This window comes from Manis pentadactyla, chromosome 6 (genome assembly GCF_030020395.1).
Source record: "Manis pentadactyla isolate mManPen7 chromosome 6, mManPen7.hap1, whole genome shotgun sequence".
NCBI classification, from domain to species: domain Eukaryota; kingdom Metazoa; phylum Chordata; class Mammalia; order Pholidota; family Manidae; genus Manis; species Manis pentadactyla.
In genome coordinates this window covers 83,323,078-83,337,488 of record NC_080024.1, presented here as the reverse complement: position 1 = coordinate 83,337,488, position 14,411 = coordinate 83,323,078, and the positions used below count along the sequence as shown (strand labels likewise).

Sequence of the window (14,411 nt, the reverse complement as noted above, 5' to 3'; positions counted from 1 at the left end):
GTCCATGGAATACGTGGCAGTGCGTGTGAAGTAGTTTGGAATTGGGAAAAGTGCAAAGGAGTCCAGCCGGCTTTGCATGCTTGGCCAGCCTGAGGGCCCCTTCCCTGGGGAGCCCTTCCCATAGGGGAACTCCCACCTCCTTCTCTGGAGGGTGGGGCTGAGCCCCCAGCATTTAGGAGGAGCTTGGCTGCTCCCTCGTTCTTCTCCAGGAAGAGGAGCAGAATGGGGCCGTTTACATTGAATACAGGGTGACAGGCTTGCCCTGCCAAGTGCGACCCACCAGATAATTCATGTTTCAATGTAGAAACTATTTAGTATAATATAAATTAAAATCGGTGTTCACATAACCCACCAGGGAATGCTGTGGTCCATGGTATCTCAGCAACTATTGAAAAGAGAGAAAGAAAACCCCAATACTACCTACTCCATCTGTAAACCACGTGGTGTGTGGACTGTGGACTCACCCCCTACAGGGCGCTGCCCTCTCCTTGCGATGGAGTTACCTCCCTTTGTGTGTTTCCAGGCTGCTGGTGCCACTTGTTCTCGGTAAGAGCATAACTACTCTGCATTTACAGGTCTTTGCACAACCGCCCCCGTTGAGATGGATTCACTGTATTCCTGCCATGATGGCTTGGGGAGTGGGGACACCAATGCACATGGCAGCCATACCCAGGGATCCAGCACAGCTCCCGCTTGCTGTGGCAGACAGTAAATCCAGGGATGTTTCTCCTGAACCCCACTTCCCTCACTTTTTGAGGTCTGAATGTGTATATAGAGTAACATTTAAGATGTCTGTGCAGCAGAAGAGGCCAGCACAGCTAGAAACGTCTGACCAGAAGGCATCATTTTTAGCTGCCTAAAGGGCTGGAGGGTCCCCAACATTCCCTCTGTTGTCAAATCCAGCAGTGGGGGACAGCAGCCCCTCCCAACCAGGAAAGAGACACACCCTCAACCCCAGCTCGATCTGGTGTTGCCAATAGGATGTAAAGCCATTGGGAACCTAACCAGACCCAAACACTGACCCTAACTTTAATCCTAATCCCAACTCTAACCCTAACCATGATCCTAAACCTGACCTTAACCCTGACCCCAACCCCAACCCTTCCAGCTGACGCTCTCTGAGCCTGCCAGTGTGAGCCAGGCTAAGGCTGGAAGGACTGCCGCAGTCGGCTCAAACGGCCGCACACAGAATCACACCACATGAACACACTGTGATTATCCAAGTCCCCATTTCGGGTGGATCGTTACTGGTACTGGGTGACTTCTAGCCCTGACAGCCCCTCTCACAGTATTCACGGTGGGCACGATTGGTGCCTGGGTGGGGCCGCCACCTGCTCTGTCCAATATCTGCACTGCGTTCTGCATGTGGGACCCAGGCAGAGGTGGAGAACCATTCAGAGAGCTGCCCTCCAGCCTTTTCAGCCCATCTTCGACCCTTCACCTTCACCTTTGGCTCAGCAAACACTGCATGTGTTTTGCCCGACTCCCTATGTGAACACTGCTCCCCTCACCTAAGACCCAGATTCCTGTGACTAAATCTTCCTGGTTCATCCCACTTCCCACTCTGCAGCAAGGCTTGCTGGATCCCTACTCTCCAAACACTCCGACCCAAGGACCATCCTCCCCATGGCGCTCGCTTGTAGTCACTCATTTGCTGCTGGCTTGGCCGCACCTGCAGACACCGTTGGGGTGGGAGGTACTGTGTGGCCCTGCCCACTCCAAAGACAGAGGCATGGGCATGGCACTCACCTCGTGTCCTCTAAGGAGAGCCTGGTGGCCGCCCATACCCCCTTGCAGATGGTGGGGCCACCTGCAGAAAGACACCCGGTCATCCGCAGCCCTGGCCAGTCACTGGGGGCAGACCGGCAGGGATGACGCAGCTGTGTGTTTCATCGGCCAGGACCATTGGGGACCAGGGTTCTCTGATGATGACATTAAACAGAACCACCTCATAAACAGAAGCCAGCTCATGCCCTGGCCTCATTAAGGTGTGAAGACGAGTGTGTCTGAAAGCTGAATGCCCACTGTGCATCAGAAGCACTCGTTCAAGTGCAGGGAGGCTGTGCTCCCGTGATGGGGCACCCCGCCCCTCACAGTGGAAGGGCTTCCTGCTCTGTCTCCCATGCACCCTTCTTCCCACCTGTCCCCCCTTTGGGCACACTCCAGGAATGTGAGTTCAGTACAGTTTTAAACCAGCTTCCTGGGTCCCAGAAATGGTAATGTGTGGCTGTTGGAGTCTCCTAGAAAAGCTCGCCCCAGTGTGACCTGAGTGCACCCTACAGGGGGAGCAGGGGTTCTCTGAGCTGAAAAGTACCCCCCAGGTCAGCAGGGAGGGGACAGGTCAGGGGTGGGAGGGCGCTGGGAAGCTTACCCCATCCAATCAGGAGGTAGGCTGTGAAGCAGCGGCCGGGGAGCATGGCCACCAGGAGGGCATGCAGGTGTAGCCCCTCGGCCAGCAGCCAGTAGAAGCTGGACATGATGCAGTCCTGGAAGAGCACCAGACTCAGCTTGCAGCCAACCTGTAGGGTCACACACCAGCATGGGCATGGCCCTGAGCGCAGCACATGGTAGGCCAAGCTGCCCCCTAGCACCACACCCACGCTGCTGTGAGTAGAGGAGAGAAAGCAGGGAGTGGATGTGCACAGCCCCCACACGTGCTGGCACCTCAGACAGCCCCAAGAGTTGTGCTCAGGGCTCCCAGCCTCCCTCCCCGCTCCCCATCCTCCACTCAATCCTCCTCCCTCTGTTCTTCCCAAGATCCACTCTTAAAAGGGATGAAAAAATAAAGGGAAAGCAAGAGAAACCAGCAATGATTTCTCCAGGAGTTTTGGAATGGTTTTCTCTGGGGAGAAAATTGCACAGGATATAAAGCATATATATTTAAATACAATCTCTCAGGCCTTCGTATAATAAACGAACCAGGTGTCCCAACTTCACACGCAAACACTAAATTGCTGTTTTAATCATTAAATTTACTTAGGAGTTCTGAAAAAAAGGATTTTAATTTCTGTCCTCTGTTTCTGCAGCCTCCCTCCAAAATTACCGTGTGGCTGTGCTTCTGTAAGTCCATATATGTGGATACACTTTCACGTTTATGTGGATACACTGACATGTACATGTAGGCATGGACACGTGGGAAGAATATGCTTACATAATGCAGACACACATGGCGTGGATATGCTCACATGTGTGTGGGCACACACACAAGGCAGATGTAGATACTTTTATATGGCATGTGGATGTATGTTTATATCCACTTACATACATACTTGTGGGGTGCTTAAAGGGACCCTGTCAGGCTGCAAGGACTTTGGCTGGCAGCCCTCAGCCCTCCAGCCTGCCCGCCTCCCACCCAGGCCTCTGAGGAACAGCACAGGGAAGTGGCACTGCTTACTGGGGCTGGGACCCGGAGTCCTACTGCCAGAGCCCATGGGCACAGAAATGTACGTGCTAACAGCCATGAACATGGGAAACTCACTCCATAGACTGTCAGTGGGGCAGGCATGCAGTTGGGCTAGGTGTGGACGGGGAGGCACACCCTGCCGGACCAGCAGAGGCTGCAGCTGCATGTGGCAGGTAGAGCTGCCAGCTCTCTGGCCTTTGGGAAAGTGACCCAGTTCTAAGTGTGAGTGTTCACTGCACTGCTTCCCTGCAGAGCTCCATCTGACAGAGACGAGGCGCCACACGTGAAGATGGGTGTGCCAGCAGGAACATGGTACTGAGGCTGTGCCTGCTTGGTGGGATGTCACAGCCACATGCTGGGCTGCAGTGCCAGTCAAAGGAAACACTGACACTCCCTGGGCTTGGAGGATTTCTACGATGTCCTGTTGAATAAGGAAGAGTATGCAGAAAAATGGTCTTTAAGATGATTCCATTTTCTTGGGAAAAGTGTAAATACTGTGTCTGCAACTGGTCTATTTTCTCATTCAACATCACCACACTCAAGGACCGCAGGGGCCAGGGCATGGCACTCCCAGCAAGCCTCATCCTCGGGGGCTTCAAACCACACCCCTCAGGGTTCTCTACAGCATCCCAAAGATGCGAGGGCAGAGCCTGCCCAGGCCAGTGGTGAGAGCAGCACTCCTGACCTGCCCAGCCCTGGTCTGCAAGCCCCCCAGACATGCACCAGGGAGGATGGGAGGAGCCTGCCTTGGCTAGGGCTGCCACCATGGGTCAACATCCAGTACTGTTGTTCACGTTCTCTGGAGTGTGGTTTTCCAGGGCAGTTGGATAAAAACCAGACAAACCAGAGCAGAGGATCAAGTCCAAGTGCGTGCACGGCTGGAGACCCTGGGAAATGGCAATATCCAGTTCCCTTTGTGATACAAGAGGCCCAAGTCCATGAATGGAACAGGAAAAGCTGTGTGTCTCCTGGGCTGCTGCAGGTAAGGTTTTCTGTCACACCTGGACGTGCGTGTCCACTCCAGGCCCTACGGGAATGTAAGGTGGTTCTCTGGTCCCTGGGAGCTTGGTGACATCTGTAGTTGCTGATTATGAGCAAGCAAAACAGGACATTTTTATGAATGTGTGAAATACCATTCATACAGCTATGGGGCCAGCACAGAAAGTGGGCCTCAGCACGGAGTGTGCCTGATACTGGAAACCCCAGCTTGCACTCAGCCTGCAGCAGAGTTGTGCATCTTGGTGATTCCTGCAGGGTGGTTTCTTGGGTCCTATTCACAGCTGCTCCTCACCTGAAGACGTAGGGCTCCCACAGCACCACACAAGCCTCAGGCAGTTGGTCCTTCCAGGCATGGATGCAAACACAGGAACTGAGTCTGAAGGGTGCATGTAGTGGGCACCTCACCCGCTGTGCCCCTTTGCTCACTTCCCTTCCTCCTAACCCCTGTGTCCTTTGGGCTGTGGCCAATGTGGCAGCTCGGTGGGCCCAGGACCCTCACCCAGCCTACAGCCTGGCCCTGTGATGTACATGCTCTTCCCAGGCCAGAGATGTGGCCAGCTCAGAGCTGAGCAGCTGCGCCCCTCCTGAGCCAGGGACTCAGGCCCTCAGGGATGGCCTTGGAAGCCTGGGCTGGGGCTCAGAGCATGCCCAGGGGCCCCACATGCCATGTGCTCTGGTCTCAGTGAGAATGACCTGTGTGTCCCACGCATGCCCTCTGGCAGCTGGGCGATCCCAGACAACCCTGGGCTCAGAAGCAGCCATGGCATGTAGGGCATGCAGGTGGAGGTGGTGGGTGCTGGGGGTTTCTGAAAAGGAACAGGCTTTTTCATGCCTTGGCCCATCTGCACACCCTGAGGAAAGACATCAGTGCCTCACTGGGGGACCCGCCCCAGATGCTCTACTTGGGGGGAATGCGTTTGTCTAAACCCAGCTGGGAACAGAAATATCTAAAAATCATAGATGAAAGAAAGGCTCCTTCTTCCCATCCCCATGTGGGACCCGAGTGTCCTGGCTGATGAACTCACTCAGGGCTCTGCACCCATGAAGGGGTGATGACAGGGAACAGCCTTTCTCCTCTCTGGGCACTGCTCTCACCCTGCTCATGCTCTGCACTGTTTTCCTGCTGCCCCCACCCTCCCTTCCTCTCCTGGCACAGGAATCTTGGTGGCATTTTGTGCCCTCCCCTCTGCTCCATGCTCTGGGGATGGTGAGAGGAGGCACCCCTGCCTGCTCCATCCCAGACGGTGGTCCACAGAGCTGCTGGGACTGCCCGAGCGGCCCCACAGGTGTCTCAGCTGGGCCATGGGCCTGCAGTCAGCCAGAACGCAGCCTGAGCCCAGTCAGCAATGACACGCCACGGGTGGCTGGGCTTCCCTCAGCCCCACATCCTCATTTACCAAATTTGAAAATTTCTCTATTGATGGTCGCTGGGCACCATTGACAGGGTCCACAGGCAAAGTCCAGCACAGGAAGGGGCTCCAGCCATGGTGGGGGTGGTCCCATCCACAGGGGTGGCAGAAGGCTGGTGGTGTGCCAGCAGGGCAGGTCACCCTTGGCTACCCCCCAGGTGCTGTCCCTCCCCCATCCCTTGGTGAGGAGCTGGTCAGGACTGTCCCCATGGCAGGAGAGGGTTGAGATGCAGCTCATGGTCCAAGGCCTGCTGTTCGTGGCTCTGTGACAGTTGGTGGAGGTGGCAGGCTCCTCCGAGCTTTGGGGCCATCCAGGGAAATGCTGGCAGTTCCTCAGGGGAGGCCAGCCCTTGGCATACACAGAGACTCCCCAACTTTCTGGGGTGGGATTTGTGGGCTCCTGGGTGTGACAAGAGTGCCCATGGGTTGTGAGCCGATTATCCCCCCAGACATGTTCAGCTGCAGCCTGATGGCACAGCTGATGCTCTGTGGTGTGGAAAGGGGTTTACTGTCTTAAAATCAAATCAGTCCACATTCTGTCCAGTGCAGAGCAACAGTGTGGCAAAGCCATCTGGCAGGAACATGAACCGCTCCAGCATCCTGGCTCCTTGCAGGAGAGAGGAGCCGACCTCAAGAAGCCCGATCACGTTAGGGGCAAGGCACCAGAGCCCAAATGCCTGCCAGCATCCAGAGGACACAGGAGCCACACAGCGGAGAGGAGTGAGGAGGCGGCCTGCATGCAAGGAGCTTGATAAGCACTACACCACAGTGGGCTTGGTGTGACAACTGGGTAGCGTGCTCCCTGAGCGTGGTGGCCGGAGAACCACGGGGCAGCAGGGGCCACCCCACCACCGCCTCTGTGGGAGCTGGTGACTGACACGGGTGCCCTTGTGCCTAAGGGCTGAGCCCACACTCGCTCACAGATGTGCAGCTGGGCTCCCAGCGGGCTCAGGGCACTGATGGGAACATCTCCCACACAGAATCAGGGAGATCTGGGGACAGAACGATGGCTCTGTGCTCATCCCTTCATGTCAGGGTTTTCCAGCACGGAACTGCTGCTGACAAACTCTGGAATGGGGGTAGGGGGCCCAGCCAGCCACCTGCCTGTGTCACCCCCTTGTCTCATCTGCAGAGCTTGACCTACTCTGGGCCCCCACACTATGGCCAGGCCCGTTTCTCAGGCCTGAGCTTGACCTCTTGGAGGCTGTGTACCAGCTGCAGGACTTCATCACAGGAAGTGGGGATTAGGGGAGGGGTGGGTCGCTGAGCAGGGAGGTTGGCAGATTCACTGCCTACAGTCCACCCCCCACAGCAAAAGGACTCTGCCCAGATGGGTGGACTTACCCAGGAGGACTGTTGGTCGGGGCAGTGCAGCGTGCTGCAGCTGGAGTACAGAACATTATCCTTGACCAGCACCGAGACGACTCTCAGGATGAAGGAGAGGAACAGGTTCAGGTGGCTGTGGATGTGGGTACATGCCGCCTCCTGGGGGAGAGATGTATTGTAACCCATTGATGCAGGGGCACTTTGACCCTAAGGCTTCCTTCTTTTTTAATGGAAGCTAATAATTATCTGACTACTCCCTAGGGTATATCAAGGATGTTTTCCGTTTTGTATTATGACAAATATTTTTGTACATGAAACTTTACCCTAATTCCTGATGAGCTCCTCAGGTCAGAGCCCTCAAACTGTACCTGAGAGTGAAAGTATGAACAGCAGGGTCTGGCCCAGGCCTGTGGGGCATGTGCACTCACTTCACTGTTTTCAGCAAAGCTCACGTCAAATGCCCTCTTACTGGACTTAAGTGTCTGTGATATCTTTCATATCAAAAAATGCTCAGAACGTTTTTTTTATAGTGCTCTTATAACACTTAAACTCTGCTTTGGAGAAGACTTAGTGAATATTCGATTTGACTTTTAATTGAGAAGTCATTAGGAAACCAGCTGTCCTACACAAATGCACTTATAGGGTCATTAAATATCAGCTCTCTAGGTTTAAGCATAGTTTAAACTTTTTGAAGAACATTAAAAAATACGTACTAAAGCAGGCTTCCTCTGTGGGTATGAAGGAGCAGCTTACTGACTGCCTTCCCACCTGGGTGGGCATGACCCTCAAAGTGGGCAGGGCTTTGGGCAGCAGCCAAGCAGTGGAGGCTGGAAGGACTGGGACCCAGGGAAGGGAAACATGTACACGCCTGCCCCCTCGCTGTCTCTCAGGCTGTCTGTCTCAGGGCTTAGGGGCCATCTAGGGAGCAAAAGCCCTGAGCTTATCACAGTGTCACTGCAAGGGATGGCAGCAGAATGAGGGGATTTCAGGGTAACATGTGAGGGGCTGCAGGTCTGGAGGAAAGGTAAACAGTCCAGAGCTCAGCAGGTGATTACCTGAGGCTTCACACTTGTTTGGGTCCCAAGTTCACATGCTGGGTGAAATGAAGTGAAACCCAGGGGCTAAGAAAGTGACATGGTTGGAAGAAATTTTAGCAACTTCATTTACAGAATTCAGGGTGTTGGGTAGAGGGACTCCCAGGCTTTCACTGGAAACTCTAAAGAGCTGTGACCCAGAAACAGTGGTGAACCAGAGAGAAGCCCGTCTTCATAAAGCCTGAAATACAGACTCAGATCAACACGATCCTGACTGGTGCTCTGCCTATCTTGCTAGAAAACCTCTCTGCAGTGGGATATCATCTAAAGCCTCTGTAATTTAATTATTTGTAATTTCAATGGAAATAACTAGGCATGCCACAAACAGGACCAAATGATCAACTGTCAAGTTAAAAGGAAAAAAAATTAAAGAGTCAATTTTAGAAAGATGTCCAGAACCTGGCATTTTAATATACAGAGTGTATTAAGTATACATTGATTAATATACTCAGGTAATTATTAGCTTTTTTATTAGCAAATGGAACAAAATCAGATGGAAATTTTAAAACTTAAAAGAAAAAGCCCAAAATTAAGAATTTAAAAGCAGGGTCTAATATTAGATTAGACATGGTAAATGAGAGTATCATGAATTGAAAATAGTCCAGAAGAATATGTCTAGATTAGAGGGAAACAAAATAATGGAAAATGGAGAGAATCAGTAGGAAATATATAAGAGGTGGTGAAAAAGTCGGTCATATGTGAAAATAGAGTTTCGGAAGGAGAGAAGGGAATAAAGTACAAGCAATATTTTAATAACTATTTGACAAGAACTTTTTGAAATTCTTAAAATATAGTAATAGATTAAAGAAGCCCAATTAATCCCCAAAGGAGAAATGCAAGAAAGCCACAGTGAGTCCCATGATTGTGCAGCTGTGAAAACCAAAGACAAAGAAAAAAAATATATTCAAAGCACCTGAGAAAAAAAGACCTATTCCTTCAATGGAACAATGGTGAGACTGGCAGGTGAGTTTGAGTTTTCAAAAGAAATAATGATGTACATCTTTAATGTGATGGAAGAAAATAACTGTCAATAAAGAATTAAATACTCTCAAAAATACCCTAAAATGAAGGCCAAATTAAGATGATTTCAGATAATCAAGGACAATGAGAATTCATTGCTGGTAGGATGGTGCTGAAAGAAACACTACAGGGTGGTCCTCAGGCAGCAGGAGGGTGAACCCAGATGGAAATGTGGAGACATGGGGGGCCAAGGAGCACCAGGAAAGACAGATACATGGGTGCCCTAAATAAATACTGACTTTAAAACAACAGCTGTGTCTTGTAGTATTTAAAATACATATAGAATTAAAACACATAACAATAGCACCTAAAGCATGGAGTAAATGGAGATGTATCTAAAGTCCTTAAATCACTGGAAAGTGGTGAAATGGTAACTAGAGGCTACCTCCTATGAGGCAGAGGTGCATGCCATAAATTTGGGTTGACAACTAGAAGAATAATAGAAGGTGTGACTAATGCTCTAAAAAGGGAAAACTTGCATAATAGAAATATTTGATAAATGAAAAAGAAACACAGAATGAATGCAAAAGCAGCAAAGAGCAGTCGAGACAGCAGAGAGCAAAGAGATGCAGGCGGGTCAGAACTGCAGGTTGTTAGTGAGTACTCTAAATATGGGTGTAAAGATGCTGCATGTAAAAATAAAAATAGGGTGGCAATAAAAAACAAATCCCATGGAGCTTGGAAGACACACAAATTAAATAAAAAACAGGAAAGTTCAAAATAAAAGCATAGAAAACAATATGCCTTGCAAATATCAAGTGAAAGAAAGCTAACATAACCATTTTAATATCAGGTAAAGTATATTTTTAAGGCAAGGGGCACTACTAAGTATGGATGATTTAATAAGATAAAATATTAAATTAGTATGCCCCTAATAACATGACCTTAAAATACATAAAGCAAGTAGTGTAAGTTAAATAAAAAGAGAGAAACAAGTACACAATAATAGCTGGAGATTTTAAAGCAGTTACTGATAGAACAAGCAGTTAAAACAATCAGTAATGGTTTTGGAATATTAAATAATGTGATTACAAATTTGATATAAATGACATTTAAAGCATACAAACCACTAACTGCAGAATTCACATTTTTTTCAAGTGAAAAGGAAACTTTTACCAAAATATACCACATTTTGGGTCATATGCAAGCTTCAACAAATTTCAGAGGACCAAATTCATGCAATATACTGATCACCATGAATTAAGCTAGAAATCCTTAATAAAAAGCTGAATAAAAATTAATAACTGATTGGAAATTAAGCTGTAGATTTCTATAGTCTATGAAATTAAAAATAACCACAAGAAATGTTTAGAAAAATTAGAACTAAATGATAATGGGAAACACATCTTAAAACTTGGAAAGTGGAACTACAGCAGGACTGAGAGGGAGATTTGCAGACACAGATGATGTACTTTTGACAAACAGCACTGTCAATGCTGTGAGCATCTGTCTCCAGATGCTAGAAGAAGAGCACTAAGGTAAAACCAGAGAAAGTAGAATTAAATAAATAATAAAAATAGGAGGCTAAGTTAGTAAATCAACAAACACACAAGAAAGGAATGAACAAAGTCAAAACGCTGTGCCTGGAAAACACTGATAAAATCGATAAGAGCTTAAAATAAAGATGAAAACAAGGAAAACACAAATTACCAACACCAGGAAGGTAAAAGGAGATATCAGTATAGCTCTTATGTACATTAAATGTATAATAAAAGAATATAGAAAATGTGGATTAAAAGGACAGATTCCCTGAAAAAAACAACAACTTATAATTAACTTAAGAAATAAAGAATCTGAATCATCATGTGTCTGGTTTAAAAACCTTGAATGTATTTGAATGTATTGCAACAACATGGATGGAGCTAGACGGTATTATGCTCAGTGAAATAAGCCAGGAGGAGAAAGACAAGTACCAAATGATTTCACTCATCTGTGGAGTATAAGAACAAAGGAAAAACTGAAGGAACAAAATAGCAGCAGAATCACGGAACCCAAGAATGGACTAACAGTTACCAAAGGGAAAGAGACTGGGGAGGATGGGTGGGGAGGGAGAAGTGGGGGGGAAGAAGAAAGGGGGTATTACGATTAGCATGTATAATGTGGGGGGGCACAGGGAGGGCTGTGCAACACAGAGAAGACAAGTAGTGATTTTACAGCATCTTACAACGCTGAAGGACAGTGACTAATGGGGTTTGTGGGGAGGACTTGGTGAAGGGGGGAGCTTAGTAAACATAATGTTCTTCATGTAATTGTAGATTAACGATACAAAAAAAACCTTTAATATAGAAATTAAGCCTTCCCCCTGACAATTCTCAGCCCAGATGGCTTCCTTGGTGAATTCTAGAAACTTTAAGGAAGAAATACTACCTTATCTGACCCAAACTATTCCACAGACTAGAAGACAGGGAACACTTTCTTATTCACTAGTAGGTGAGTGTAACTGTCATATGAGAGCCTAATTTTATAAGAAAGAATATGAAAGATCAAATTCACAAATGTTGGTACAAATTCCTCAACAAAATATTGGCAAATTAAACCCAGCTATATCATAAAAGGATAATACAACACACCCAAGTAAGGCAAATTTAAGGAATGAAAAAAAAGCAGATTCAATACTAGAAAATATATCTCTGAAAATTTTCACACTAAATGAACAAATGATAAAAACCATCTACTCATCTCAATATATGTAGAAAAGTCATAAAATTCAACACCTATTCATGATTAAAAACTGAGATACCTGGGATTGAAACCAAAACAAAATGGGCCTTGACCCCTGCCTCATACCACACACAACAAACTATAGGTGTATCATAGACCTCCACATAGAAAGTTAAACGATAAAATATCTAGATGGTAACAAAGGGGAATATGGCAAAGATTTCTTAAATAGGCCTCAGGAGGCACTGACCAAAAACACAGATGACAAACGGGCTTCATTAAAATTAAGAACTTTTGTTGATCAAAGGCTCACCAAGTTAGTGCAAAGTCTAGAGATAAGGTCTAGATAACCACAGAGGTAGAGATAAAATTTGTAATACAAGCTATCTGACAAAAAACTCCCCTCTATGACTCTTAAAAATTAATTTGAAGGGAGACAGCAAAACAGAAAAATTAACAAATACATGAAACAACACCTTAAAAAAATCCAGATGACCTCATCAGCCATCAGGAAATGCAAATTAAGAACATCATTCTGTATTAGTATAAACCCAACTGCATGTCTAAATTTTAAAAAACGATTGATAAGTGGTGACAAGGATACAGAGCAATTGTCAGTCCTCTGAATGGCTGGTGGGCTCCTGCAGGGTGCAAACACTCTGGACAATGGTGGCAGTTCTTAGAAAGACTATGCATAGCCTATGGCTGGTAAGTGTAAAGTAAATGTCCGTACAAATGTAAATGTGCACACAGACACACAGACACATGTCTCAGGAAGCATGTACTTATGTGCAGGAGGCACACAAGGGTCTTCACAGCAGCCCTTTGTGGTCCCAAATCGAGAGTCACCGTCCATGAACAGTGAGGGGCAAGTGAATAGTATTGCACTCAGTACATGGACTACTTCACACAGTAAAAGAGAACAGGATGACTTCATCAACAACAGGGATGACTCGCCCTACGAAAGACTGGCTGAGGGAACCGAACCCGAGACAGAAGCCTTCCTCTGTGTGATTCTAAGACAGCGTTTTCAAAAATAGCAAAAGCAATCTTGGAGTCAGAAATTTGGATAATGGCCACTTTCAAGGACACAGAGCAGATGTGGGGACAGCTTCTGGGGCTGATAATGTCCTAAATCTTGATATGGGTGTTTGTTCATTTGAAGACATGCAGCAGGGGCACTGGAAGATTTACCAGCTTCCCTGAACACGTACTTCATTAGCAGACGTTTATTTTAACATATTTCACAGCACTGCCATAGTAAACGAGAACATTAAATAGGCTGTAAAATGTCCTTGGTGTCTAGGGGGCTGTGGAATAAACTGCTGTGGGACCGCTGGGCTGCAGTTGTAGACACTGCGTGCTGGCTTCTCGTGGGGGCTGCATTCATGTCTCCAAATTACCTTTTCTTTCTTTCCCTCTTTCCTTTTTCTCCTTCCTTCCCTCCCGCCCACACCTCTCCACTGCAGAGATCGAGATCTATTGCTATGACTCAGATGACATGCCATTCATGGAGTCACATTTACTGGGTGTCTTAGCTAAGCTCATCATGCATTTCTCATTTTAAAATTTACTTCTGAGCGAGACTCTGCAAAAGGGCGCTGGATATGACTGCAGGTACAGCTTCTGATAAGCCAGGCTGGAATTGCTCATGGTGATGGCCAGATACAGCCTCTGGAGAACATGCCCCAGGGAACTGGAGGCCTGGGCAGTCGTTAATCAGGGCTCTGCCTCTCCAGCTCAGCAACCTGGAATGTGGGGCACCTCTCGGGGACTCCTTTCTCTAACTGTAAAACTGGACAGAGGCAGCACTGGTGGAGATGCTGTAGGGACAAAATAAACTCTTACAGAAGGCATGGCTTGCTGTGTGTGGCAGTCACAGCTGCGATTCCTGGGCTTGCAGGGAGTAGAGAGGCTTTGCCTGGGCCTGGACCCCATGCGCCCTCCAGGACGGCAGCTGCAAGGCCCAAGCAAGGTCGTGTGTGTTACCCCGGCCTGCAGTGCTCGGGTACTTCATCGAGGACCGACGCTGCTCCATTCCTCGGGAACAGTTCCTAAATGCTTTCTTAGTTTATGCAGCTTTTCCGGACAGTAAATGTTCAATGCCAGCAATGAATTATGTGTCCTGGCTATGATTATGGAGATGGTGGGACTGTTATGTTTATAATACAGATTTTAGATTTCACCACTCTCCCAGGAAGGGGCATCAGATGAACAGACACATCTGACCCCTGGAGGCAGGAAGCATTTCTGTAGCCAAGAGGAAGGCACAGCTGGGAACCTTACACCAACTCCGGGCTCTGGGGGATGCTTCCAGCAATTGTTACATGTTGAGACAGCATATGTGTCCTTTCTAACTAAGAAGTATCACTGGCAAGTGACTAATGACTTGTGACATAGGACGGCAGAGCTGTGAGACAGAGAGAACCTGGCCTTGATGATTCTGAATCAGCTGCCCCTCAAGCCCTTGTGCCTCCAGCTTTCCTCATATATGAAGTT

General features: G+C 48.0%; 1 pseudogene; it reads right to left on the bottom strand.

Annotated features, from left to right (window-relative positions):
• Positions 1–288: 288 nt before the first annotated feature.
• LOC130684188 (vasoactive intestinal polypeptide receptor 2-like) lies at positions 289–7,323 on the bottom strand (annotated as a pseudogene).
• Between the last annotated feature and the right edge of the window lie 7,088 nt (positions 7,324–14,411).